Genomic DNA, 27,333 nt, shown 5'->3' with positions numbered 1-27,333 from the left:
ATGAACTGTTCAACCTCCTCGTGGGAGCATGAGGCAGCGTCGATACAGTCATCGATGTAGCAGAGGAAAAGATGGGGGGTGGTGCCAGTGTAGTTGTGGAAGATGGACTGTTCCACATATCCTACAAAGAGACAGGCATAGCTGGGGCCCATGCAGGTGCCCATGGCAACTTCTTTAGTTTGGAGGAAGTGGGAGGATTGGAAAGAGAAGTTATTCAGGGTGAGGACCAGTTCAGTCAGTGGAAGGGTACTGGTTGGTGCGGTGGGAAAGGAAGAAGTGGATGGCTTTGAGTCCTTCGTGATGGGGGATGGAGGTGTAAAGGGACTGGATGTCCATCGTGAAGATAAGACGTTGGGGACTGGGGAAGTGAAAATCCTGGAGGAGGTGGAGGGCATGGGTGGTGTCCCGAACGTAGGTGGGGAGTTCTTGGACTAAAGGGGACCGAACCGTGTTGAGGTACGCGGATATGAGTTCGGTGGGGCAGGAGCAGGCTGAGACAATGGGTCGGCCGGGGCAGTCAGGTTTGTGGATTTTGGGCAGGAGGTAGAAACGGGCGGTGCGGGGTTGTGAGACCGAGGTTGGAGGCGGTGGATGGGAGATCCCCTGAGGTGATGAGGTTATGGATGGTCTGGGAGATGATGGTTTGGTGGTGGGAGGTGGGGTCATGGTCAAGGGGGCGATAAGAGGAGGCGTCCGCGAGCTGGACGCCTCAGTCGGTTCCCTCAACTCAGCACAGCCCTCCTAACCTGCAATCTTCTTCCTGACCTCTCCACCCCCACCCCACTCCAGCCTATCACCCTCACCTTGACCTCCTTCCACCTATCACATCTCCATCGCCCCTCCCCCAAGTCCCTCCTCCCTACCTTTTATCTTAGCCTGCCTGGCACACTCTCCTCATTCCTGATGAAGGGCTCTGGCCTGAAACGTCGAATTTCCTGTTCCTAGGATGATGCCTAACCTGCTGTGCTTTAACCAGCAACACATTTTCAGCTCTGATCTCCAGCATCTGCAGACCTCACTTTTTACTAAAAGTATGAGGTAGTTCACTTTGGAAGAAGTAACAGGAGTGCAGAGTACTGAGTTAACAGTAAAATTCTTGGCAGTGTAGATGAACAGAGATCTGTGTCCAGGTGCATAAATCTCTGAAAGTTAGCACCCAGGTTGGTAGGGTTGTAAGAAGGCATATGATGTGTAGGCATTTATTGTAGGGGGATTGAGTTTCTGAGCCATGAGGTCATGCTTCAGCTGTACAAGACAATGGTAAGGCTGCACCTGGAATATTGCGTACATTTCTGGTCACCACACAATAGGAAGAATGAGGAAGCTTTGGAAAGGGTTCAGAGGAGATTACTAGGATGTTGCCTGCTATGGAAGGAAGGTCTTACAAGCACAGGCTGAGGGAACTGAGGCTGTTTTTGTTGGAGAAATGATGATTCAGAAGTGACTTAATTGAATCATATAAGATAATCGGTGAATTAGATCGGGTGGACAGTGAGAGCCTTTTTCCTCGAATTGTGAAGGCTAACACGAGGGGACATAGCTTTATCTTAAGGGGTGTTAGATTTAGGATAGATGTCAGGGGTAGTTTCCTTACTCGGTAGTAGGGGCACGGCGTGGCTTGCCTGCAATAGTAGTAGACTTGCCAACATTATGGGCATTTAAATGTGCATTGAACATAGATATGGATCGTAATGGAACGGTGTAAATTAGATGGGCATCAGATTAATTTCACAGGTCGACACCACATCGAAGGCTGAAGGGCCTGTACTGCCCTGTCACATTGTGTTCTAATACTTGATACCTTGGAACAGTCCTGAAGATGCTCTCATTTATTGTAAAATTCCATCTTATTCACCTGAATGTCCTTCGTTGAAGGAAATCTGTTATCGTTCTTGGTTTGATTTGATCATGCCTGATCCATAAAGATATGGTTGACTCTTAACTGCTGTCAAGGACATTTGGGAATGGTCCACAATGCTGAGCTTACCAGCAACTTCTGTTTACCATAAATCAGAACTGTTATTTGAAGCTGGTCATTTCCACCTGGTGATCTACAAGACCACAAGACATCTGTTACAAATCTCACAACACCAAGTTATAGTCCAACAGGTTTAATTGGAAGCACTAGCATTCTGAGCACAGCTCCTTTAGGTGGTTGTGGAATGCACAATTGCAAGACACAGAATTTAGAGCAAAAGTTTACAGTGTGATGTAACTGAAATTATACTTTGAAAAATACCTTGATTGTTTGTTGAGTCTCTCATCTGTTAGAATGACAATGATAGTTTCACTTCTTTCATATGTAAATCACAAAACGTTTTTTAAAAGATACATTCTCAGGTTAATTGTAACAATTGGTGTCAGCCCAGATAAGATGTTGATGTTCAAGATGTTAGCCCCCTGTGTTCCCTGTCTGTGCCATAATGTTTAGACTGATTCAAATCTAAAAGGTGCATTAAGGGTCGTACATGGATTCATGCAGTTTTTGAGCAAAGTACAATGTACATCTGCAAGGGGTTGCTAACACAGATGCGAGACTTAACAAACAAGGTATTTTTCAATGTATAATTTCAGTTACATCACATTGTAAACTTTTGCTCTAAATTCTGTCTCAGTTGTGCACTCCACAACCACCTGATGAAGGAACAGCACTCCAAAAGCTAGTGCTTCCATTTAAACATGTTGGACTATGTTTAAAAATCACAACACCAGGTTATAGTCTAGCTTTCGGATTGACGCTCCTTCATCAGGTGATTACCTGATGAAGGAGCATCGCTCTGAAAGCTAGTGTGCTTCCAATTAAACCTGTTGGGCTATAACCTGGTGTTGTGATTTTTAACCCGAGAATTAAACACACTGATCAGAACTTTGGATCCAGTCCTTCAGAGTTCCCTACGCACCCTCATCCCACTTACTTCTCGTGTAGGCGACTTCTACTGCCTTCCAAAGGCGACTTCTACTGCCTTCTACTGGGACGTCCCATCGTGTTGGGCAATGGGACCCTATGTGAGAATCTCTCTGGCTATGTGAAAGGCATCTTGAAACCTATTGTACAGGGGATCTCCAGCTTCTGTCGTGACACTACGGATTTCTTACAAAAACACAGCACCCACGGACCAGTCGAACCAGGAACATTCCTCGTCACAATGGACGTTTCCGCATCCCCCACAAGGATGGCATCGCAGCAACAGCCTCCGTACTCAACGCCAATAACTGCCAGTCTCCGAACACCATCCTACAACTCATCCGCTTTATCCTTGATCATAAGGTCTTCACCTTTGACAACCAATTCTTCATCCAGACACTGAACAGCCATGGGGACTAAATTTGCACCCCAACATGCCAACATTTTTATGCACCGGTTCGAACAAGATTTCTTTATGCAGGATCTCCAACCAACATTGTACACCAGGTACATTAACATTTTCTTCCTCTGGACCTATAGCGAGGAGTCACTGATAAAACTGCATAGTGACATCAAGTTTCATCCCACCATCAAACTCACCATGGACTACTCTCAACTGTCTGTCTCATTCTTGGACGCATGCGTCTCCATCCAGGACGGACACCTCAACACCACACTCTACCGCAAACCCACAGACTACCTCGCAATGCTACACTTCTCCAGCTTCCACCCAAAACATTAAAACAGCCATTCCGTATGGACGAGCCTTACGCATACACCAGATCTGCTCAGATGAGGAGGAACGTGACGGACACCTGGAAGTACTCAAGGATGCCCTCACAAGAACTGGGTACAATGCTCAAATCATTGACCGCCAGTTCCGACGTGCCACAGCAAGGAACCGTAATGACCTCCTCAGGAGACAGACACGTGCTGCAACTGACAGGGTACCCTTTGTTGTTCAGTACTTCGCAAGAGCTGAAAAATTACGCCATGTTCTTCGTGACCTGCAACACATTATCAATGAAGATGGCCACCTCATCAAGACCTTCCCCACACCTCCACTACTTGCCTTTAAACAGCCGCCAAATCTCAAACAGATCATTGTTCGAAGCAAACTGCTCAGCTCTCAAGACAACTCCATACAACCCTGTCATGGTGGATGCTGCAAGACGTGTCAGATTGTGGACATAGATACCACTATTACGCGTGGGAACACCTCCCACCTTGTACATGGCAGGTACTCCTGTGACTCAGCCAACATTGTCTATCCTATACGTTGCAGGCAAGGATGCCCAGAGGCATGGTACATTGGTGAAACCGAGCAAAGGCTACGACAACGGATGAATGGGCACCGCACAACAATCAACAGACAGGAGGGTTCCCTCCCAGTTGGGGAACACTTCAGTGGTCCAGGGCATTCAGCCTCGGACCTTCGGGTGACCAGCCTCCAAGGTGGACTTTGGGACAGGCAACAGAAGAAAGTGGCCGAGCAGAGGCTGATAGCTAAGTTCGGTACCCATCGGGAGGGCCTCAACTGGGATCTTGGGTTCAAGTTACATTACAGGTGATCACCATTGCACTGCGCACACAGATATTCCTACACGGACACAGGTACACGCACATGCACACGCGCGTGCGCGCACACTCTCAATTCCCACCCCAGACAGGCGCGCGCGCGCACACACAAAGACCCACATGCACACATATATTTTGTGGGGTGAATTTGTACTTGCAGAGTTACATTGCACTTTGCTCAAAAATGCATACATTCATGTAGAACTGAGCTCAAAAGCTGCATGAATTTATGTAAAACGCTGTTATCTCTCTTTTTAGATTAGAATCCATCTAAACATTCTGTTGTAGACAGAGAACACAGGGGGCTAACACCTTCAACATATTGTCGAGCTATCACCATTGTTAACAGCTAACCTGAGAATGCAACTTTTAAAAAAAAAAATTGTGATTTACGCATGAAAGAAGTGAAACTATCACTGTATTCTAACAGATGAAAAGCTTAACAGACAATCAGTTTTTCAATGTATCATTTCAGTTACATAACACTGCAAATTTTTGCTATAAATTCTGTTACGATGGAGCCCTCCACTATCACCTGATGAAGGAGCGTCACTCCAAAAGCTAGCGTGCTTCCAATTAAACCTGTTGGACTATAACCTGGTGTGTGATTTTTAACTTTGTACACCTCAGTCCAACACCGGCCTCTCCATCATGTTGGACAATAGCATGGTTGTGTGATTTGTAACTTTGAATACCTCAGTCCAACACTGTATCTCCAAATCATAAGACATCTGAGCAGAAATTATGCCATTTGGCCCATGGAGTCTGCTCCTCCATTCAGTCAAGTTTGATAAGTTTCTCCAACCCATTCTCCTGCTTTCTCCCTGTAACCCTTGAGCCCCTTGATACTCAAGAACCCATGTATCTATGTTAAATTTACTGAGTGGCCTGGCCTCCACAGTCTTCTGTGGCAATGAATGCCATAGATTTACCACTCTCTGACTGAGAAAGTTTCTCGTTTTGTCTATTCTAAAATGTTTTCCCTTTAAGCTAAGGCTCTGCCCTCTGCTCTTTGTGTCTCCCACCAATGGAAACATCTTCACAACATCTATGCTGTCCAGGTGATTCAGTATTCTATATGTTACAATTGTATCTCCCTTCATCCTTCTAAACTCCATCAAATATAGACCCAGAGTCTTCAACCATTCCTCATATGTTAACCTTTCCATTCCTGGGACCATTCTCATGAACCTCCTCTAAACGTGCTCCAGGGCTAGTACATCATTCCTGAGATTTTGTGCACAGTTTTGGGCCCAATACTCCAAATATGGTCTGACCAGAGTTTTATAGAGCCTCCGAAATATATCCCTGCTTTTGTATTCAAGTCCTCTCAAATAATATAATTGCATTTGCCTTCCAAACTGGTACTCAGCATGCAAGTTTACCTTTGAGAGAATCCTGAATGAAAAGTCCCAAAACACTCTGCACTTCAGACTTCTGAATTTTCTTTCCATTTAGAAAATAGTTAAAAATCACAACACCAGGTTATAGTTGAACAGGTTTATTTGGAAGTACAGCTTTGACAGCACTACTCCTTTTGTCAGGTAGATATTAAATCTTGTACTTCCAAATAAACCTGTTCAACTATAACCTGGTGTTGTGATTTTGAATTTTGTCCACCCCAGTCAAGCACTGGCACCTCTACATAATTAAGAAAATAGTCCATGTTTCTCCTCTTCCTACCAACACATTTCCATGTTGTACTCCATCTGCCAGTTCTTTGACCACTGTTCTAACCTGTCCAAATCTTTCTACAGCCTCACCTCTATCTCAATGCTACGTGACCCTCTACCTATCTTTATATTCTCTGCAAACTTAGCCAAAATGCCCTCAGTTCCCACATATATATCTAATGTATGAAGTGAAACGTTGTGGAGCCTTGTGGAACACCCCTTGTCACTGGCTGCCATCCTGAGAAATACACTTTTAACTCTACCATCTTTCTGACGGACAACCAAGCTTCTATCCATGCTAGACCCTCGCTTCTAACTTCATGGACCCTTTTCTTACTCAGTAGCCTCCTGTGTGACATCTTGTCAAAGGCTGCTGTGAAGTCCAGGTAGTTAACATCCTTTGGCTATATTTGGTCTGACCTGCTCATCACTTCAAGTCAGAGTCATAGAGATGTACAGTACAGAAACAGACCCTTCGGTCCAACTCGTCCATGCTGACCAGATATCCCAACCCAATCTAGTTGCAGCTGACAGCACCTGGCCCATATCCATTCAAACCCTTCCTATTCATATACCCATCCAGGTACCTCTTAAATGTTACAATTGTACTAACCTCCACCACTTCCTCTGGCAACTCATTCCATACACGTACCACTCTGAGTGAAAAGTTGCCCCTTTTTATATCTTTCCCCCTAACCCTAAATCTATGCCCTCTAGTTCTGGACTCCCCGACCACAGGGAAAAGACTTTGTCTATTTATCCTATCCATGCCCCTCATAATTTTATAAACCTCTATAAAGTCACCCTTCAACCTCCGACACTCCAGGAAAAAAACGCCCTAGCCTATTCAACCTCTCCCTATACCTCAAATTCTCCAACCTTGGCAACATCCTTGTAATTCTTTTCTGAACCCTTTCAAGTTTCACAACATCTTTCTGATAAGAAGGAGACCAGAGTTGCACGCAATATTCCAAAAATGGCCTAACCAACGACCTGTACCGCCGCAACATGACCTCCCAATTCCTGAACCCCATACTCTGACCAATAATGGAAAGCATACCAAATGCCGCCTTCACTATCCTATCTACCTGCGACTTCACTTTCAAGGAGCTATGAACCTGCACCCCAAGGTCTCTTTGTTCAACAACACTCCCTAGGACCTTACCATTAAATGCATAAGTCCTGTTAAGATTTGCTTGCCCAAAATGCAACATCTCACATTTATCTAAATTAAATTCCATCTGCCACTTCTCAACCCATTGGCCCATCTGATCAAGATCCCGTTGTAATCTGAGGTAGCCTTCTTTGCTGTCCACTACACCTCCAATTTTGGTGTCATCTGCAAAATTACTAATTATACCTCTTATTTATATAAACGATTTGGATGTGAGCATGAGAAAAAATAGTGGACCCAGCACCAATCCTTGTGGCACTCCACTGGTCACAGAGCTCCAGTTTGAAAAACAACCCTCCACCACCACCTTTTACCTTTTTTGAGCCAGTTCTGGATCCAAATGGCTAGTTCTCCCTGCATTCCATGTGATCTAACCTTGCTAACCAGACTCCCATGGGGTACCTTGTTGAATGCTTTACTGAAGTCCCTATCGATCATATCTACCATTCTGTCCTCATCAATCCTCTTTGTTATTACTTCAAAACTCAATCAAATTTGAGAGACATAATTTCCCATGCACAAAGCCATGTTGACTATCCCTAATTAGTCCTTGCCTTTCCAGGTATATGTACATCCTGTCCCTAAGGATTCCCTCCAACTTGCCCACCACTGACATCAGGCTGATCTATAGTTACTTGGCTTGTCCTAAACACCTTTTCTTAAACAGTAGCACCATGTTAGCCAACCTCCAGTCTTGTGGTAAAACACCTGTGACTATCGATGATACAAATATCTCAGCAAGAGGCCCAGCAATCACTTCCTTAGCTTCCCACAGAGTTCTCGGGTACACCTGATCAGGTCCTGGAGATTTATTTACCTTTTATGCATTTCAAGGCATCCAGCCTTCCTCCTCTGTAATGTGGATATTTTTCAAGACGTCACCATCTATTTCCCTACATTCTATAACTTCCATGTCCTTTTTCACAGTAAATACTGATGCAAAATACTCGTTTAGTATCTCCCCCATCTTCTACGCTTCCACGCCAAGGCTACCTTGCTGATCTTTGAGGGCTCTATTTTCTCTCTCATTACCTTTTTGTCCTTAATGTATTTGTAAAAACCCTTTGGATTCTCCTTAACTCTATTTGCCAAAGCTATCTCATGTCCCCTTTATGTCCTCCTGATTTCTCACTGGAGTATACTCCTACCTGCCTTTCTCCTCTAAGGATTCACTCAATCTATCCTGTCTATACCTGACATGTGCTTGCTTCCTTTTTCTTAACCAAACCCTCAATTTCTTAAGTCACTCAGCATTCCCTACACCTACCAGCCTTCCCTTTCACCCTGACAGGAATATACTTTCTCTGGACTCTGGTTATCTAATTTCTGAAGGCTTTCCATTTCCAGCCATCCCTTTTACCTGCGAACATCTGCCCCAAACAGCTTTTGATAGTTCTTGCCTAATACTGTCAAAGTTGGCCTTTCTCCAATTTAGAACTTCAACTTTTAGATCTGGTCTATTATTTTCCATCTCTATTTTAAAACTAATAGAATTGTGGTTGCTGGCCCCAAAGTGCTCCTGCACTGACACCTCAGTCACCTGCCCTGCCTTATTTCCCACGAGTAGGTCAAGTTTTGCACCTTCTCTAGTAGGTACATCCACATACTGAATCAGAAAATTGTCTTGTACGCACTTAACAAGTTCCACTCCATCTAAGCCCTTAACACTATGGAAGTCCCAGTCGATGTTTGGAAAGTTAAAATCCCCTACCATAACCACCCTATTATTCTTACAGACTACTGAGATCTCCTTACAAATTCTCAGAATTCTAGCAGATTTGTCAAGCATGACCTCACGTTGATGAAATCATGCTGACTTTGCCTTATATTACCATACACTTCCAAGTATTCAGAAATCTCGGCCTTCACGGTGGATAGCTATTCCACGATGAGGGAATGTCTTCAGGATGGAAGAAATCTGGAACTAATGTTTGATTTAAATGTTGTGAAAATTATTACATTTCCAAACTTAAAATATCAACTAGTGAAGTTATGGATGAGATCAATATAAAGAAAACGAAGCCTTTTGTGAACATTTAAACTTCCTGAACGTTAACTCCTGCGTAGATAATTGGTATTAGCAGTTCAGTACCTTTTGTAGGTCTTAAAAAAAAACAGTTTTTGCTTTCCTGGTTATGTTTTAGCAAAAAGGCCAATTTGGGCAAGTCAGTTTCAGGTTCAGCTGAACTGCTTTAAGCACTTTGAACCCTTCAAAGAATATGAAATATGTTTATCTGATGAAAATCTTTATAACAAATAGTTCTTCAGAAATATTATTAAAGTGAATGTTGAATATTTTTTAAATTAGCATGTTTGCATTGTTTCATTTCTACAATACTTTATCTTAGTTTACAACGGTTTAACTATTGATATTACCTGTTCCAACAATGTGCTCAAAATACATATGCAATCTTTTCATTTTTATCCTTTTGTTAACTAAATCTGACAATTCACATGTTCTGTGATCTGTTAAAGGTTTTCTCAAACATGCAAATCAATAACATGTATCCAGAGATACAGTTCGCAAATAAAATTAGTATTATAGAATATTCAGCTCCAAAGGGAACAATTTGGCTTATTTTGCCTCAACTGGTTCTTTGACAGAAATGTTCAGTTTCATCCTATACCTCTTTTACTCCATAATAATAGTGAAATAGTTCTGTTCAAATGCATGCCCACTTGCTGTTCAAAGTTCTGATTAAATCTGTTTCCTCACCCTTTTCAGTTAGTGTTTTCTAGATTATGGAATAATTTTTCCTCATACTACTTTTTCTTTACCACCACGAAGTAGTTCTCTCACTAATTATGTTAAGTCTTTGTAAACTATGATCTTGGAGAAGATTTGTAGCTTGGGTTGGATCAGGTTGTAAGTTTACTCATTGAGCTGGTATATTTGTTCTCAGAAGTTTCATCACCATGCTAGGTAACATCATTTAGTGAGCCTCCGATAAAGCGTTGGTGTTCTGTCCCACTTGCTATTTGTGTCTTGGTCTTTTGTGGTGGGTGATGTCACTTCCGGTTCTTTTTCTGGGGGGTTGATAAATGAGGTCCAAATCAATATGTTTGCTCATGGAGTTCAAGTTTGAATGCCAAGCCACCAGGAATTCCTGTGCATGTCTTTGTTTAGTCTGACCCAGGATGGATATATCGTTCCAGTCGAACTGGTGTCTCTCTTCGTCTGTGTGTATGGATACCAATGATAGTTGGTCACGTCTTTTGGTGGCTAGTTGGTACTCATGTATCCTGGTGACAAGTTTCCTGCTCATGTATCCAATGTAATGTTTGTTGTTGTCCTGTCCGGGTATTTTGTATAGGACATTCGTTCTGCTGGTTTATGGTATGGGATCCTTTTAAATTCGGGCTATTTCAGTGTGGTGGTAGGTTTGTGGGCTATCATGATGCATCGGGGTTGAAGTAGTCGAGTCGTCATCTCCAAGATGTCTTTAGTCTATGGCAGGGTGGCTAGAGTTTCTGGGCATCTTGTGTCATCTTGTTTAGGTCTGTGTAGGAATCGGCGGACTGTGCTTATTGGGTACCCCTTGTTCTGAATATGTTGTATAGCTATTTTTCCTTAGCTTCTCGTAGTTCCTGGGTGCTGCAGTGTGTTGTGGCTGATTTTAAATGTTCAGATGCAGCTCCATTTGTGGGTGTTAGGGTGAATGTTCCTGTAGTTGAATATTTGGTCTGTGTGTGGCTTTCCTGTCGACCATGGTCTGCAGCTCTCCATTGGTGTTTTGTTCTACTGTGATGCCTAGAAAGGGGAGTGTGTTGTTGTTTTCTTTCTCTGGTGAACTTTATATTGGTAAGGATGATTGTGTTTGTGGGTTTCTTCTAATTTGTTGCATTCCATAATGACAAAAGTGTTATCCACATAGACCCAAAGCTTGGGCTGGATCATGGGAAGGTCTATTCATTCTAACCTCTGTAACTGCTCCTACTAAGAGTCCTGATATTGGTGATCCCAGAGTCGTCCTATTGATTTGTTTGTAGATCTTGTTGTGAAGGTGAAGTGGGTTGAGAGGCACAAGTCTACAAATTTGACGATGCTGTCCTTGCTGATGGAGTTGGTACTGTCAGGCGTGTGTGTCCTTTGTTTGTCTAGCAGTGAGGCCAGTGTTTCTTTGTTTAGGGTAATGTTTGTTGATGTGAATAAGGCCATCATGTCAAAGGAAACCATGACCTCATTGTCTTCTACCTTGGTGCCTTTGTTAAGGAATTCTTGGGTGGAGTGGGCTGTGTCTTACTCAGTGTTTCAGTTTGTGTTGCAGTTCCTTTGCTAGTCTGTATGTCAGTGTACCAGAGTGAGACTAAAGGTCAGAGGGGAGCCCCTTGTTTTCCTTTTTTGGTAATCTGTAGAAATGGGATGTGTTGGATCCTTTAGATTTCTACAGGAAAGTCACACGCACTGACCAAATAATCAACCACAGGAGCAATCACCCCAACACCCACAAATGCACCTGCATCAGAGCATTATTTAAACCAGCCACAACACATTGCAGCACCCAAGAACAATGAGAAGCAGAAGAAAAACATCTGTACAGCGTATTTGGAACAACGGGTACCCAATAAGCATTGACTGCCGATTCTGATGGAACAGACCTAAACAAGAAGAGACAACATGCCCAGAAACTCTGGCCACCCTGCCATACATTAAAGACCACTTTGAGATGACAGCTGACTACTCTGGCCCAAAGGCACCATGGTAGCCCACAAACCTACCACTACACTTAAATTCATCAGGAGCTGTTTCAAGGACTCCATACCAACAACCAGCAGAACAAATGTTATATACAAAATACCCTGCAAGGAGTGCAAAAAACATTACGTTGGACAGACACGCAAGAAACTAGTCACCAGGATACATGAGCACCAGCTAGCTACCAAAAGACAACCAGCCATCACAGATATCCAAACACACAGACAAAGGTATACCATTTCGACTGGGACAGGCTAAACAAAAGACATGAACGGGAATTCCTAGCAGCTGGAATTCAAACTAGAACTCCATTCCCAAACATACTGATTTAGACCATTTACCAACCTCTGAGAAAAAGAATTGGAAGTGACATCACCCACCATAACAGAACAAGACAAATTGCAAGCGGGACAGAACACAGCTTCATTGGAGGCTTACTGTTACCTAGCATAGTGACAAAACATCTGACAACAAATCTACCAGCTCAGTGAGAAAGCGTGCAACCTGATCTTTGTAAATTAGTTTCTACTCCATTGTTCTATTTCCTGTAGCCCATGCATCAATAACTATCAACCTATTTGTAATATTGAGTATCCCTATAGGGTCTTCCCCTTATCAACTTGCCCCATCAATGTCAGTAAACTTGAGTACGCTGCCCAAAGTCCTTTTGTTGTTCTACTACCCCTTTAAATTTGTACCATTTTGAACCTACTGCCCCTATTTTATTTTTCTCTTCCTCAGTTTTATTTTGTATTTATCCATATTAAAGTGTACTTGCTCTGTCTCTACTTGTTTTCATCTGTCTGCTTCCTTGAAGTCTGCTATCCTGCTCCATGTCAAACTATATTGCAAAGTTTTGTACCATCTGCAAAATTATACTATCAATGCCAAAGTCCCAGTTTATTTTAAGAAAAAGGACAAGTAATACAGTTGTTATATTAACATTTAAAACTCATCCATATCTTTGTCCAGATTCTGGATTAGTGGTACTAGAAGAGCACAGCAGTTCAGGCAACAAACAAGTTGCAGCAAAATCGCCGTTTCGGGCAAAAGCCCTTTCCTGATGAAGGGCTTTTGCCTGAAACGTCGATTTTGCTGCACCTTGGATGCTGCCTGAACTGCTGTGCTCTTCCAGCACCACTAATCCAGAATCTGGTTTCTAGCATTTGCAGTCATTGGACAAAGATGAGGTAAAAACAGTCAGGGCAATCTGTTCATAACTACCTCTTCATCATATTCCTTGACCACTTGCAAAACGTTTGTCCCTTCAGATGAAGTATTAGAACAATGTTATCAATACAGTAAACATTTTTAAAAACATTTATGATTAATCCTTTATTTCTTCATAGAGCTTAAATTATAGCCTGCCTTAATTTTTTTTCCACCCCTTCTGTTGAGATGTATCATTCCCCAGCTTGCTGGGAAAACATGAGGGTTGAGAGTACACTGTCTGCACCTGCTGGTCATAGAACTTCTGAACAATACTGAAGAGCGTGCAATGCCCACTTTGCTCCCACAGCCATGCATATAACCACAGATGAGAGGCAGTGTGTGCAGCACTCTCCACAGTCTGCTGCCTTGACCTGTTAATGCTCATTCCTGATGAAGGGCTCTGGCCCGAAACGTCGAATTTCCTGTTCCTTGGATGCTGCCTAACCTGCTGTGCTTTAACTAGCAACACATTTTCTACTCTGTTAATGACCACCCTTACTAGACCCAAGAACAGACCTATGAGAGGGTCCTTCTGGTGCGTTCTTACAACATTCAAAACACATTTGAACATATACATTCAGCCTCTCCCTATAGCTCAAATCCTCCAACCCTGGCAACATCCTTGTAAATCTTTTCTGAACCCTTTCAAGTTTCACCAACGTATTTCCGATAGGAAGGAGACCAAAATTGCGTGCAATATTCCAACAGTGGCCTAACCAATGCCATATACAGCTGCAATATGACTTCCAAACTCCTATACTCAATGCTCTTGACCACTGAAGGAAAGCATACCAAAAGCCGTCTTCACTATCCTATCTACCTGCGATTCTACTTTCAAGGAGCTACCAACCTGCACTCCAAGGTCTCTTTGTTCAGCAACACTTAAGTTTAATTAAGTTTAATCTATGCTGCATGACCTTACTTCCATGCGCAATAACTGTGTCTCAAACATTAATTAGATCCTGCTAAAAGCCAGGCAACTCTGGTGTTGAATTAATGAGATCATATCCATATATGGGCAAGAGCTGTATGAGACTGCACAGAGTGCAACAAATATGTCACTGTGGTACATCATCTTAGGAGGAGGCTTAACTGAAAATGTTACTGCAGGGTTTGAAGTCAGAGTAGCTATCTTGGTGTGAAGATACACCCACGTTGAACCCCACCCAAAAAAAAGGAAGATTTGAAACCTCAGCTGCAACCGAGTGCTGCCTTTTGTCGCAGAAGAAATCTATACACCACCTGTGTCAAACTCTGGGGAAGGAATCAAAGTGACCACCACGTACCACAACATGGCAGAGATCATTTCATTTCAGGCCAATATGTAACTCCTATAGAATAGTCCTTGAGCCTGGCCTGTCCCACGTCCTCAATGAATGCAAGTGGTGATTCTGGCATTTGGCTGTTGCTAGTTGACCAGCCAGGATCTCTCAACAGATCTAAAATAAACTTCTATGTAGAGGGAGGTTGTGCTCCAGGTTCTTCCCAGGCAGTCCATCTGCCACTGACTGAATCTGGAACATTTTCCCCAGCTATGTTCCTTGCAGAGAACACTATGGTGTGCATATTTTTGCGTGCACACATCCACCATGCATCACTTAGCTCTGTGAATATGAGCATGTTAACAGTGTAAGTCAAAAAACTTACCAGGAAGCTCAACCTATGCAGAACCAATCCTACCAATATTCTTTAAACAGGTGTAGGAGTGGTTCCACACAAGTAGAAAATTACTAACCAGGTAAGGACAGTCCTGAGACACTCCTCTCCCTAAATGAATGGGCACATCTTAGACACATTGTCCTTGATGAGACATTCTGTGTGGCAGCATACAGAAGTTGAGTCCATGCAACAAACTGCATCCCAATTTGGAATGCATATAGAATTCCCAATAAATATTTGCTCTCTACCCTGGTGATGCATTCTCCTGATAAAAGGGCAGGAAGGCCAGTGCTCTGGAAGATGAGAATCAAGTCCCAGACTAGATGAATGTTTGTCATAAATGATCCAGCCTGGAACTGTGTAAGAATGGTCAGGGTCAACCATGCAATTCGTGGTACAGGGCAGGAAGACATTGCCTCGCAACCATGTTATAGTCCACGCTGAGGAAGACCGATCCTCCCTCGTTGGTAAAAGGGCTATGTTCCCTGTTCTATGAGGGGTATCTCTCTGATTAGATTAGATTGCCTACGGTGTGGAAACAAGCCCTTCGGCCTAACAAGTCCACACCAACCCTCCGAAGAGTAACCCATCCAGACCCATTTCGCTCTGACTAATGTACCTAACACTGTGAGCAATTTAAAATGGCCAGTTCACCTGACCTGTACATGTTTGGATTGTGGGAGTAAACCAGAGTACCTGGAGGAAACCCACGCAGACACTGAGACAATGTGCAAACTCCACACAGACAGTCGCCCAAGGCTGGAATCGAATCTGGGTCCCTGCCACTGAGGTAGCAGTGCTAACCACTAAGCCACTGTGCCGCCCCTTACTGAACATTGGTCCATCACTTGCATGAAGTCTTTCCCAAGCCATTCAATAATCTGCCCTGTTTTTGATACCATAGTGGATAAATCTCATTTATCCATAATATATCATTTGCCATCCATTTGACCACTCATTCAACTTGTCCAAATCACACTAAAGCATTTCCATATCCTCTGCACATTTTACCTGCCTCTGGATTAGAGTGGTGCTAAAAAAGCACAACAGGTCAGGCAGCATCCAAGGAGCAGGAAAATTGACATTTCGGGCAAAAGCCCTTCATCAGGAAGAGAGCCCTATTCCTGATGAAGGGCTTTTGCTCGAAATGTCAATTTTCCTGCTCTTTGGATGCTGCCTGACCTGCTGTGCTTTTCCAGCACCACTCTAATCCAGAGGCAGGTTTCCAGCATCTGCAGTCCTCGTTTTTGCTTATGTTTTACCTGCCTGCCCAGTTTTGTTGTCTGCAAACATGGGGATATTACATTTTGGTTCCCTCATCTGAATCACTAATATTATACGTAGTGAATTGCTGGGGTCCGAGTAGTGCTTTCTGCAGTACCGCACTAGTCACTGGCTGCTACTCAAACCCCCGGTTATCCATATTCCTAACTTTCTGTCTGGTAACCAGTTCTCCATCCATTTCAGTTCACTACCCCAAATCCCATACACTTCAATTTTGCAAACAAATGTCGCATGTGAGACTTTATCAACATCCTTCTGAAAGTTCAAGTAAACCATATTCTATGAACGACTTAGCACATTTCTTTGTCCAATGTACTGTTTACTCCTGTCTTGCCTATTGTTCAACTTTTAGTTTTAGTATCTAACATGCCCTCTGGCTTGATTTCTTGGTAGTTTTGTGTGTGCATTCTGTACTTTCTGATATTTCATGGCACTTTTTGTAGCATGCCTGCAATATTCAGTATTTCCTCTTTTTTGCTGTGTAGTGTCAGGTCTGTAACATCTGATCCTTCAGCCATGGTATTTGATGTGATGGGACAATACTTGCTCATGTACGAAGCTGAAACTGTGGTGCATTTATGGAATGAGCTGCCAGAGGAGGTGTGCATGTTGGTACAACTGTAACATTTTAAAAGGCAGCTGGATGGGTATATGAATATAAGGGGTTTAGGGGGATATGGGCAAATGGGACTAGATTAATTTAGAATGTCTGGTCAGCATGGACAAGTTGGACCAAAGGATCTGTTTCCATGCTGTACATCTCTATGACTCTAAGATTGATGTAAATGGACTACGTGAAAGTCGCTGTCATGTAGGAATGGCTCAAGGTTTTTCCTGGAGGAGGTGGTCCAAGCTTGTTGTCATTGTTTGAGTTAGCTTTTGAATTTTTACTATGCTTAAATGCTTCCTGATGAAGGGCTTATGCCCGAAACGTCGAATTTCCTGTTCCTTGGATGCTGCCTAACCTGCTGTGCTTTAACCAGCAACACATTTTCAGCTCTGATCTCCAGCATCTGCAGACCTCATTTTTTACCCTTATGCTTAAATTGTGTCAGACTTCTGCAGATTCTCTTGAAATGGCATACAGTTTTGCATACACAGCATCCTTTTGTCATTGCCAGGGCATTGCCTCTGCTTGTAAATTCTATTGTTCCATGATGTTAACACTACTCCTAACAGGTCAAATACCAGAAACAAAATACAATTTAACTTATTCGGCTCCAGACTTAATACTTTGTTTTAAAACAATTCTGTACCATAGGAATTATTTTATCCAAGTCAATTGTATTCTGTTTGATTCATCTCTGAGCCTAAATCTCTTTGGAATCTTTAAGAAGAAATGGAAGGAGAAATAATCTTTGTTTATTGATCCTTTTTAAAGGTGTTTTACACTTGTAGCATTTCAGTGCTGTATGTAATCTGCATCTTTAGGCTTGTATTCTTAGAGTAAGCCAATACTGCTTAAATTCTGCTGTTAGAAAGTTTGAATAATTCTGTAATGATACAATGATGCCTTATTTCCCTTGTTTTCAATTCTGAAGTATTTTAAAATTTTCTACAGCAATATTGCAAACAATACTTCCAATAAAGCTTTGAATTCAGTTGACCAGCAAAACTGCATTGGGCTGTTACTTTCAAGTTTCAAATTCTGTGAAATAGAATTACAGTTTTTCTGCCACCTTTTACAACAGTCATGTGGGACTTGAATGTGCAGGTGGGCTGAGGGAAAAAAGCAGGGTAATAGTACATCTCATGAAGGCGAATTTGTAAAATTTCTAAGAGATGTTTTTATTTTTGAGCTGCTTTTGGCAGAGCCACTAGGGGACAAGTAATTCTGGATTTGGTGATGTCTAATGAAGCAGACTTGATTAGGAAGCGTAAAGTGAAGGAACCCTTAGGGGACAGTGACCATAATGTGTTGGACATCACCCTGCTGTTTGAGTTGGAGAAGCTACAATTGAGTAAAGAACTACAAAGACATGAAAAAGGAGCTGGCCAGAGTTGATTGGAAGGAAACATAGGGAAGAGAGTGAAACAGCAATGATTGGAGTTTCTGGGAGTAAACCGGATGCACAGCAGAGATTCATCCCAATAAAAAGAACCATACAAAGGGGAGGCAAGGCAAAACCCTAATAGTCAGAGGGAAATTGAAAAAAAAATTTGTAAGGAGATCTGAGCTATCTGTAAGAATAATAGGGTAGTTATGGTACGGGATTTTAACTTTCCAGACATAGACTGGGACTGCCATAGTGTTAAGAGTTTAGATGGAGAGGAATTTGTTAAATGTGTACAAGAAAATTTTCTGATTCAGTATGTGGATGTACCTACTAAAGAAGGTGCAAAACTTGACCTACGCTTGGGAAATAAGGCAGGGCAAGTCACTGAGGTGTCAGTGGGGGAGCACTTTGGGGCCAGCGACCATAATATTCGTTTTAAAATTGTGATGGAAAAGGATAGACCAGATCAAAGAGTTGAAGTTCTAAATTGGAGAAAGGCCAATTTTGACGGTATTAGAAATAAACTTTCAAAAGTTGATTAGGGGCAGATGTTTGCAGGTAAAGGGATGGCTGGAAAATGGGAAGCCTTCAGAAATGAGATAAAGCGAGTGCAGAGACATTATATTCCTGTTAGGGAGAAATGAAAGGCTGGGTATAGAGAATGCTGGATGACTAAAGAAATTGAGAGTTTAGTTCAGAAAAAAAATGAAGCATATGTCAGATATAGACAGGATAGATCAAGTGAATCCTTAAGTATACTCCTACTACCTTTATACTCAGGAGGGAAATCAGGAGGGCAAAAGGGGACATGAGATTGCTTTGGCAAATAGAGTTAAGGAGAATCCAAAGGGTTTTTATTAATACATTAAGGACCAAAGGGTAACTTGGAAATGAATAGGGCCCTCAAAGATCAGCAAGGTGGCCTTTGTGTGGAGCCGCAGAAAATAGGGGAGATACTAAATGAATATTTTGCATCATTGTTTACTGTGGAAAAGGATATGGAAGATATAATGTAGGGAAATAGATGGTGACATCTTGAAAAATGTCCATAATTAGAGGAGGAAGTGCTGGATGTCTTGAAATGCATAAGACATAATGCATAGGGAAGTGATTGCTGAGCCTCTTGCTGAGATCCTTGTATCATCGATAGTCACAGGTGAGGTACCAGAAAACTGGAGGTTGGCAAACATGGTGCCACTGTTTAAGAAGGGTGGTAAGGACAAGCCGGGAAAGTATAGACCAGTGAGCCTGGTGGTGGGCAAGTTGTTGGAGGGATTCCTGAGGGACAGGATGTACATGTATTTGGAAATGCAAGGACTGATCAGCAACAGTCAACACGGCTTTGTTTTGTAAGAAGTAACAAAGAGGATTGATGAGGGCAGAGCGGTACATGTGATCTATATGGACTTCAGTAAGGTGTTCGACAAGGTTCCTCGGGGAGACTGGTTAGCAAGGTTAGATCTCACCGAATACAGGGAGAACTAGCCATTTGGATACAGAACTGGCTCAAAGGTAGAAGACAGAGGGTGATGGTGGAGGGTTGTTTTTCAGACTGGAGGCATGTGACCAGTGGAGTGCCACAAGGATCAGTGTTGGGACCTCTACTTTTTGTCATTTATATAAATGATCTGGATGTGAGCATAAGAGGTACAGTTAGTAAGTTTGCAGATGACACCAAAATTGGAGATGTAGTGGACAGCAAAGAAGGCTACCTCAGATTACAACTGGATCTTGATCAGATGGGCCAATGGGCTGAGAAGTGACAGACAAATTTTAATTCAGATAAATGCAAGGTGCTGCATTTTGGGAAAGCGAATCTTAGCAGGACTTATGCACTTAATAGTTAGGACCTAGGGAGTGTTGCTGAACAAAGAGACCTTGGAGTGTAGGTTCATAGCTCCTTTGAAAGTGGAGTCACAGGTAGATAGGGTAGTGAAGAAGGCATTTGGTATGCTTTCCTTTATTGGCCAGAGTATTGAGTACAAGAGTTGGGAGGTCATGTTGTGGCTGTACAGGACATTGATTAAGCCACTGTTGGAATATTGCATGCAATTCTGGTCTCCTTCCTATCGGAAAGGTGTTGTGAAGCTTGAAAGGGTTCAGAAAAGATTTACAAGGATGTTGCCAGGATTGGAGGATTTGAGCCAAAGGGTGAGGCTGAACAGGCTGGGGCTGTTTTCCCTGGAGCATTGGAGGCTGAGGGGTGACCTTACAGTTTACAAAATTGAGGGGCATGGATAGGATAAATAGACAAAGTCTTTTCCCTGGGTTGGGGGAGTCCAGAACTAGAGGGCATAGGTTTAGGGTGAAAGGGGAAAGATATAAAAGAGGCCAGAGGGTAGTAAGTGTATGGAATGAGCTGCCAGAGGAAGTGTTGGAGGCTGGTGCAATTACAACATTTATAAGACATTTGGATGGGTATATGAATAGGAAGGGTTTGGAGGGATATGAGCAGGATGCTAGCAGGTGGGACTAGATTGGCTTGGGATAACTGGTCAGGATTAGAGTGGTGCTGGAAAAGCACAGCAGGTCAGGCAGCATCTGAGGGGCAGGAAAACCAACGTTTCGGGCAAAACCCCTTCATCAGGAATATTCCTGATGATGGGCTTTTGTCCAAAACGTCGATTTTTCCTGCTCCTTGGATGCTGTCTGACCTGCTGTGCTTTTCCAGCACCACCATTGTCTAGACTCTAGTTTCCAGCATCTGCCGTCCTTGTTTTTACTTTGGGATAACAGGTCAGCATGGACAGGTTGGATCAAAGGGTGTATTTCTGTGCTGTTCATCTCTGTGACTCTGGCTGATGAGAAGTCAGAGACAGCGTAAAAGAAAAAGCATATGGTGTGATGAACATCAATGGGAATCTTTTAAAAACCAGGAGAGGACAACTGAAAAAGCAATAAGGGAGAAGATGAAATATGACGGTAAGTTAGCTGGTGATATAAAAGAAAATTGCAAGAGTTTTCTTAAGGTATGTTGTCAACTTATAATATGTGGACTACCACCTTAAGAGCAACTAGGTATGAGCAATAAATGCAGACTGACCAGTGATGCCCATATTCAATGAATGCTTTTATTTAAAAGAAAAAGTTACAAGACAGGCAAAAGTGGGCCATGAAGTGCTGGAAAATGAGGCTGGAGAATAGGTAATGAGACACAAAGAAATGGTGAAGGAAATGACTAGTGCTTTGCATCAGTCTTTACGCTGGGAAAATCCAGAACTTCAAGGGTTGGGTGGCAGAGGTCAGTGTCATGCCCATCTTTAAAGAGATGTTGGAAAGCTGAAAGGTTTGCAGGCAGATAAGTCATCTGGACCAGATGGACTACTACTCATGGTACTAAAGGAGGTACTGAGTAGATTGTGGAGGCATTGGTGGTTATCTTCTAGGAATCACTGGTATCTAAGAAGATCTCTGAAGACTGGAAAATTGCTAATGTAATACAACTGGTTAAGAAGGGAAGGAGGCAGAAGACTGACTGGTTTGTCTGACCTTTGGTCATCAGCAAGATTTTGAGTCCGTTATTAAGGACAAGATTGCAGAATACTTCAAAGTGTATGGTAAACAGGGCTGAGCATGCACAGCTTCAAGGAGAAGTCATGCCTAACAAGTCTTTTAGAACTCTTTGAGGAGATAACGAGAAAGTTGAACATAGCAGAGCCAGTGGCTGTGATCTATTTGGACTTCCAGAAGGCCTTTGACATTGTGCTGCACAGAAAGCTGCTAAATAAGATTAGAGCCCAGACAAGACACTGGCATGGATATGGATTGGCTGGCTGAAGGCAGAGAGAGGGGATAAAGGGATTGTTTTTTAGGATGGCAGCCGTTAACTAGTGGAGTTCTGCAGAATTTCGTGTTGGGACCAAAATTAGTCATGTTATCCATTAATGATTTGCATGGAGGAACTGAAGGCATTATTGCTAATGTGCAGATGATACAAGATGGTGGAGTACAGGTAATGTTGAGGAAGCATGGAGGCTGTACAAGGACTTGGATAGGCTAGGAGAGTGGGCAAAGAAATGGCAGATGGAATACAATGTGAAAGGTTATTCACTTTGTCAGGAAGAATAGAGGCATGTACTATTTTCTAAACAGGAAAAGGCTTTAGAAATCTGAAGCACAAAGGGTTAACATGCAGGTTTCGTTGGCAGTTAGGAAGGCAGGTGCATTGTTTACATTAATTTCAAGATGTCTAGATTGCTGCTGCTGTAATGTACTGCTGAGGCTGCATCAGGTGTTGCTTGTTGGAGGGGTCTGGGGACCTTTACAAGAATAATAGCCATACAGCACAGAAACAGATCATTAAGTCCAACTAATTCATGCCAATCAGGTTTCCTAAACTGAACTTGTCCTATTTGGCTCAGATCCCCCTAAATCTTTCCTATCCACGTATCCGTGTAAATGTATTTTAAATGCTACAGTTGGATTTGCTTTTACCACTTCCTCTGCCAGCTCACTGCATACCTGCACTATCTTCTGTTTTTTTTTAAAAAATGTTAACCCTCAGGTCCTTTTTTTAAATCTTTCCCATCTCACCTATGCCTTCCAGCTTTGAACTCCCCACACTGGGAAAAGCACCTTTTTGGTGTTCACCTTATCTCTGCCACTAATGGTTTTATAAACCTCCAAGGCTATTTGTCAGCCTCCTATACTCCAGGGGAAATAATTTCCATCCTAATCAGCCTCTCCTTATAACGATTCTGAGGATGAAAGGCTCCTCCTAATGAGGGGAAGTTGAGGACTCTGGGTCTGTGCGTGGTAGAGTTTAGAAGGATGAGGGGGAATTTCATTGAAACTTGCAGAATGCTGAGTGACCTGAATGGAGTGCTCGTGGAGAAGCTCTTTTCTCAAGGAAGAGAAACTGGGACCCAAGGGCATAGCCTTAGTGTGAGGGGACAATCCTTTAGAACTCCAATGAGGAATTTCTGAAGCCAGAAGGTGGGGAATCTGTGGAGCTCATTGCCCTCTAGTTTTGGACTCCCCTAACCTGGGTGAAAGACCTTGACTGTTCACAGTATTCATGCCCTGCATGATTTTATCAGCTTCTAAAAGGTCATCTCTCAGCTTTCAATGCTCGAGGGAAAATAACCACAGCTTACTCAGCCTCTCCCTATGGCTCAAACTCTCCAACCCTGGCAACATCCTTGTAAATCTTTTCTGCACCTTTTCAAGTTTCATATCATTCTTACAGCAGAGAGACCAGAATTGAACCAAAGGTGATTGATTAGGCAACGTTTGGAATCAGTGTCCTGTACAGCCGCAGCATGACTTCCAATTCCTATACGCCGTGCACTGATCAACAAAGGCAAGCATACCAAAAGCTGCCTTCACTACCCTGTCTACCTACAACTCCACTTTGAAGGAACTATGAACCTACACCCCTAGGGGTTCTTCATTCTGCAACACTCCCCGGGACTTAACAGTAAAGTGTATAAGTTATGCCCTGATTTGCCCTACTAAAATGCAACACCTCTCATTTATCTAGTTTAAACTCTATCTGCCACTTTTTAGCTCATTGACCCAATTGATCAAGATCTTGTTGTAATCTTAAATAACCTTCACTGTCCACTATACCACCAATCTTATTGTCATCTGCAAACTTACTAACCATGCTATTTATGTTCACATCTAAATCATTTATATATATGACAAACCAAAATGGAACGAACACCAATCCCTGTGGAACACTGGTCACAGGCCCCCAGTCTGAAAAACGACCCTCCACCATCACACTGTCTCCTGCTGTGTTAGGTTATTTTTCTTGAGTTTCTTACACACTTGGTGCAGCTGCAATATGCCAACTTCTGTGAACAGCTAAAATTTATTTAGCAGGTACAAGATTTGGAGGATGCTTGCGAAGCATGTCAAGAGAAGCTCTCTGAGCAAAGCGACTACTTCCTTTATACAAAATCTTATATCACAGTCACTAATGCCCACATGACAACCCCAGCCAATCCCCACAGTCACATGCCACTCAAGACACAATGCAGTGACCTGATTGACTCCAAAAATATTCTTATTCATTCTGAATAGGAGATGATACTGTAAATGTACTCTGAATAGTAGGAGATGGCAATGTAATTTTTTTTACACTGTACTTGCAAGACAGAAACATACTACCCCACCCCTGGAACATCCAATTTATTGAAGGTCAGCAGAGCAAATTAATCCCTTAACATCTTAGTCGTTAAACCAATTTTTGTATTCAATTGACAAGTTCACCCTGAATCCCATGTGGAACCTTGTTGATGCTTTACTGAAATCCAAGTAAATAATGTCTATCACTCTGCTCTTATCCATCATCTTGGTGACTTCCTCAAAAAAGTTCAAAGTTTATTCTACACTAACTCCCTTGCACAAAACTATGCTGAATATCCAAATACATAAGCCCTATCTTTTTAGATCCCTTCCAACAACTTACCCACCACCGAAGTCAGACTGTCAGGACTTAGTTCTTAGACTTCTCTTTACAAAGGCACAACATTAGCCAATCTCCAATTACTCATCTGTCTGGTCCTGGTGGATTTTTCCACCATCAGACCTTTCAGCTCCCTCAACAAATTTTCTTAGTGGTGGCCACAACACTCATCTCTGTCCCTTGACTCCCTTAAAATTCTAATATGTTACTGATGTCTTCCACTGTAAAGATTGATGCAAAGTACCTGTTCAGTTCCTCCATTATTTCTTTGTTCCTGTTCTCTCACCTCATATCCCAGTGGCCCAATGTCCATTCTTGCTTCTCTTTTCTCTAGCTAAAAAAACACTTTGCAGTCTTTAATATTGCCAGCTTGCTTAGCATCATATGTCTTTATCTCCTCACTTATTCCTTCTTTTTAGTTATCCTCTGCTGGTTTTAAAAGGTTTCCCAGTCCTTAGGCTTCCCACTAATCTTCACCAAATGGTATGCTTTTTCTTGGCTAATATGTTGCTCCTGACTTCTCTTGTCAGAGATGACACTTTTCTACATTTTGCTAAACCCTTGGTTCTCTAACTGACTAAAAATATGTATCTCAGCTTTGTGTATGCTTCAAAACCCACCCTGTACAGTCTTGTACAGTAAATAATTCCACTACCTACTGAAAGAATAAATTTGTCCTCATCTGTCATAACTGTGCAACCCCTTATTCTGAGATTATGCATTCTGGTCCTAGACTCCTCCACAAAGGGAAACAACCTTTCTGTATCCACCTTGTCAATCACTAATCATCTTGAATGTTTCAGCAAGGTCACCTCTCATTCTCTCAAATTCTAAAAAGGTACTGGCTGAATCTGCTCAACCTCTCATAAAACATGGACCACACCAAGGATTAATCGACCTTCTCTGGACAACCTCCAATGCTAGTAAATCTTTGCTTAGATATGGAGCTCAAAACTGTCCACAGTTTTTGGCAAAATTATATATATATTTATACTCCATTCCCTTTAAAATCAAGGTCAACATTCTGTTTGCCTTCCTCATTACATGTTGAACTTACTGTGATTCACAAACAAGGACTCTCAAATCTCTGTTCTGTACCTTCTGCGGGCCATTTTTCCGTTTTAAATAATATTTTGCTCCTCTGGTCTTCCTGCCAAATTGCCTAACCTCACTTCAAGTTTTTCGCCCAATCGATTAACCTATCCACATTCTTCTGCAAACTCTTCCTGCCATTATCATTTCTTGCCTTCCCATCTATTAGTATCATCTGCAAAGTTGGCGATAGTGCATTCAGTTCCTTCATTTAAGTCATGAATGTGTATTCTAAATAATTGGAGCCCTAACTCTGATCGCTGTGGTACTTCAGTTGCAAGTTGCCATTCTGAAGAAGCTATCCTTATCTCAACTCCTTGTCTTCTATTAATTAGCTAACCCTTTATCTATGCCAATATCCTACCTCCAACACTGTGGACTCTTAAGTAATCTAATGTACGGTACTGTTTCAAGCCTGTCTGGAGTTTCAAACATATGACATCCACCGCTTCCCCTTTATCTATCCAGCTTGTCACCACCTCAAATAATTCTCCTAAATTGGTCAGACATGATTTCCCCTTCATAAAGTAATGTTGACGCTGCTTAATCATACTTTGTATTGAGAAATGCTCTGCTATTACATACTTTAAAATAGATTTATTCTCACATTTTCAAAATAAAATACATAGTAACTGGCTTATAGTTACCTTTTTTGGTCACCTTCCCTTTTTAAATAAAGGTTTTACATTGGCATTTTTTTCATCCCTCTATATTTTTTCCAGAATCTAAGAATACTTGGAAGATTACTGCTGATATGTCCTTTATGTTTGTAGCTACTTCCTTTAATTTCCTAGGATGCATTCTATCAGGTTCAGGGGACGTTTTAGTCTTGAACCTCAATAGTTTTCCTAACACTTTTCTCCAGTCATAGTTATTGTAGTTATTTCATTTTGACCTTCAATTATTTAGTAATTTTAGAATATTAATGTTTTCTACTGTGCAAATTGCTTATTTTTAACACTTGTGCCATTTCTTGGCTTCCCATTCTTATTTCTTCAGCCTCATTCTCTAAGGACTTTTATTCACTTTGGTTTCTCACTTCCTTTTTATGCTGTCCATCTTGATATTACTTGCAACCTTAACCTCAGAGTTTATTTTCTCCCTCTCTTTTTGCCGTCTTTTGGTTTTTAAACCTTTCCCAATCCTTTACCTTACTATTAATCATGGCCATTTTGTAATTATTTTTCTTTCAATTTGATGTTATTCTTATCTTTGCTGGTTAACCATGGTGAGCTTATCCCCTTTTTAGAATCCTTCTTCCTCACTGGGATATATCCTTTCCCTGTCCACTCGAGCCAGCTCTGCCACCATTTCTTTGTAATTGCCCTTTTTTTTGAAAACCTAGCACAGGTTTTGGCACAGACATGGTTGACTAAGAGCCTGTTCCTATGCTGCTCTGCTTTGTGTTCTACATTCCTCACTCTTAAATTTAATGTTGAATTCTACCATGTTATGATCGCTGGGGAATCTTTTACTATGACATTTATTAAGCCTGCGTCATTACATATTATCCAATCCAAAATGGCCTAATCCCACATTGGATCCATCGTATGTTGTTCTAGGAAACTGTCTTGTATGCACTGGATTAAAAACCGCACAACACCAGGTTATAGTCCAACAGGTTATTTGGAACCACTAGCTTTCAGAG

At 42.1% G+C, this 27,333-nt stretch overlaps 1 protein-coding gene across 6 annotated transcripts in view; it reads left to right on the top strand.

The window, feature by feature from the left end:
• pkp4 (plakophilin 4) overlaps positions 1 to 27,333 on the top strand; it is a 231,376-nt gene that overhangs the window by 81,587 nt on the left and 122,456 nt on the right. The window lies entirely within an intron of this gene.

Source organism: Hemiscyllium ocellatum, chromosome 7 (genome assembly GCF_020745735.1).
Source record: "Hemiscyllium ocellatum isolate sHemOce1 chromosome 7, sHemOce1.pat.X.cur, whole genome shotgun sequence".
NCBI lineage: Eukaryota > Metazoa > Chordata > Chondrichthyes > Orectolobiformes > Hemiscylliidae > Hemiscyllium > Hemiscyllium ocellatum.
This window is presented reverse-complemented; position numbering and strand designations above follow the sequence as displayed.